General features: G+C 32.3%; 3 non-coding genes across 3 annotated transcripts; all 3 read left to right on the top strand.

Annotated features, from left to right (window-relative positions):
- The first annotated feature begins 56 nt into the window (after positions 1-56).
- Positions 57-128, top strand: SPOG_16429. The gene has a single exon. It is a non-coding gene; the product is annotated as a tRNA-Glu (tRNA).
- A 1190-nt stretch (positions 129-1318) lies between these two features.
- On the top strand, positions 1319-1397 carry SPOG_16430. Its single transcript has one exon. It is a non-coding gene; the product is annotated as a tRNA-Leu (tRNA).
- A 1302-nt stretch (positions 1398-2699) lies between these two features.
- SPOG_16431 lies at positions 2700-2770 on the top strand. The gene has a single exon. It is a non-coding gene; the product is annotated as a tRNA-Asp (tRNA).
- The last annotated feature ends 209 nt before the right edge of the window (positions 2771-2979 follow it).

A 2979-nucleotide genomic window follows, 5' to 3' on the forward strand; every position in this document is an offset into this window, starting at 1 on the left:
ATCTTGTATGTGTAATAGGTAATGTATAAATTATGCGCTTATAGCAAAGCAAGGAATCCGTTGTGGTCCAACGGCTAGGATTCGTCGCTTTCACCGACGCGGCCGGGGTTCGACTCCCCGCAACGGAAAATATTTTTCTTTTTCTTTGTTCTTTACAACTCCTAAAATTTTATTCTTTTTTTGCTTTTTCTTTCTTAATTAAGAAATACACATTTTTGAACCTTCTGTCGACATTTATAAACATGGAAAATTTCAATCTAATTTCTATCACCACACCACCATCTTTCATGATAATCTTTGTACACAGATTCCAAGTATACGAATTCGGCGTAATTAATATGTACTCTTATCATGTATGAATTATATTCACCGGTACATAGCAACAAAATTCTCACATATACAAACGACAATTGTATTTCGTATTATTTTATTACATTTTGTTATTTGCGATGGACTTTATTGGTAAAGCTTCTTCAACAAATCATTGGCGTTCATTTCAAAGTTCTCTCGTGCACTCTTAGACTTAATAGGTTTGAGAATATTGCTTAATAACGACAGTATCGATACAATATCTGTCAAGAAAGAATTTATGTATCATTGTTAGAATTTTTTATAAATTGATTTTTTAATAATTAATGCTATGTTTATTCATTTCATCAATGTATATTCACTCCAACACGACAAAAATACACATTCGCAGATTTTATCTTGTCGGTTAATTCGTCTTGGTTTTGTTTTTTTCATATTACTTTTTATTATACTTTAGTTTACTATAGTAAGAACCGACTAGTTTACCTTACCTTCAATTTAACGAAATGAGGATGAAAGCCGTAATAAATTGAGGACGACACTGAAAGTAAATACACTATAAATTCATATTCTTGTATAAGTGAGTTTTCCTTGCTGCAAGAAGTTAATGTGCCTAATCTAATGCTTTTAGCATATAATAAAAAAAAAAAAACAAAGAAAAGAAAAAAAGGAAAAAAAATGAAAACTGAAGAACGGGCTCAGCTATATCGTGATATACTGACATTTCAGAAACCTCTATGTATAATGAACAAGTGCTGGATATAAGCAAAAAATGAATTAATATGTCTGTTGTGTAAGTGAATGTTATCTATACGCGTTAGACAGTTAGGATGGCTTTCAAGAGAATTAACTGTGAGCTTGCTGATCTTGGAAAGGACCCACTCTCCTTTTGCATAGGTAGACACTTTATAATAAGTAATCCTGATTTCCCAAACCTCTCTACTCAACCTTGACCATCCGCCTAAAAAAGTACTCTAAAATAACTACATAATTAATGTCAATCAATACAGGAAGGGTGTCCGAGTGGTTATGGAGCTAGTTTAAGGCACTAGTGCGAAAGCTCGTGGGTTCGAGTCCCACCCCTTTCATTATTTACTTTTTCATTTTTATACCTTTTTTACAATACATTCCTAAAGTATGCATAAATGCTTGTCAAACTAATGTTCCTCTTTTAATTAATTTTAATTGCAACGTTGGCTACGTCATATAATCCTACTTCATGTGAACATTGCATTAAGCAGACCAACTTTAAGACTGATAGAAACCCGATTTTCCAACGTAATGCTAAAAGCTGTGGAGTAATTGCTATCTTCTACCAAACTTCAGCGCCTCAGAGGATCCGAAGAAATGTACATAAATATTGAGCAAAATATGATATTGACCGTAAACTGTTATACTATTTGAATGACAGTTGTAGGAAGTATGATTTTATTTTACTTTAAGTAGATTCATGACCTCGATATAAAACGAAGAGAATAATGAAGCTATCAGTACCATTATAAACGAACGCTTATGGTAATTCAAAGATAAAATAGACTAAAATGCAACAAAAAAAAAGTAAATAGTATGTAAATCCGACTAGAAAGCAATTGAAATAGAACAGAATTGAAAAAGACAATAAAATCGACTATGTAATGCCACAATAAACCATTAAAACTTTTTACAATTCGTATCGTTAATTCCTTCCAGTTTTTCATTCGTTACTTAATGTTTTAGTTGTGATATCGGATCTTTAAATATATGTATTCTCTGGATTTCTAAAAGTTGTTAGCTCCGAAGTCTGTAGGATTGGTGGCAGAAGCGAGAACAAAACCGTGTAAATCATTTGGAGCTTGCTAGTTAACTATCTTTTTATTAATGTAAAACATGTAAACCAAACACTTAAAAGAAAGTACACATAGTTTAACTATAACAATTTATTTATAGTGAAGATGAAAAGGAAGAGGATAAAATTGTCATACGTTAGCGACGGAATGGTTCTTCTTTGCATGATTCAACGACATGGATTTATTTTCTGTTATTCTCATATGTGTAAGTGCTAACTTCCAATAATTTTCGTTTTAAAATTTTATTAAACCTGTAATGAGCTGCCAAGAAGCTTGAATAAGATAGATAAAGCTGTGAACAATGGTTCCCTAACCTAGTCAGTCACTCTAGCTACTACTGGAATGTTTGCTTTTGACTAGGCGTGCTTGTTTACTAATTGGCTAATTGGCAAATTAATTTTAGTTTGAAAAGTGTATTTCATGTATCTATTCCATTATAAAATTTAACCCGTAAATAAAAGTTCTGGAGTAAATATAGAGAGGGAAAGCTAGAGCATTCGAAAAGAGTTTATTTAATTGTCCATGCATAACAATAAGTCATTATTTTAATGAAGAACAAGAAATTCTTCCTTAGTATAGGGGTAGTACACCAGCCTGTCACGCTGGCAGCCCGGGTTCGAATCCCGGAGGGAGAGGATTTTGTTTTTGCTTTGTTATTTTTTTCCCTATCTTGGGTTTTATGATTTACGTTGTATTGTTTTTATTTAATTTTTTGTTTCTAATATCGTAATTTCTGTTCTTCCTTGCTTTCCTACTTTTGTTCGAGCTGGTTGAAGATCTTGATTTTTATTCTCATATAGTTGTATGACCTGTGTACGCAAGTAGGTAGTGGGTGATACAAACG

The sequence above is a fragment of the Schizosaccharomyces cryophilus genome (genome assembly GCF_000004155.1).
Source record: "Schizosaccharomyces cryophilus OY26 unplaced genomic scaffold supercont4.16, whole genome shotgun sequence".
NCBI classification, from domain to species: Eukaryota; Fungi; Ascomycota; class Schizosaccharomycetes; order Schizosaccharomycetales; family Schizosaccharomycetaceae; genus Schizosaccharomyces; species Schizosaccharomyces cryophilus.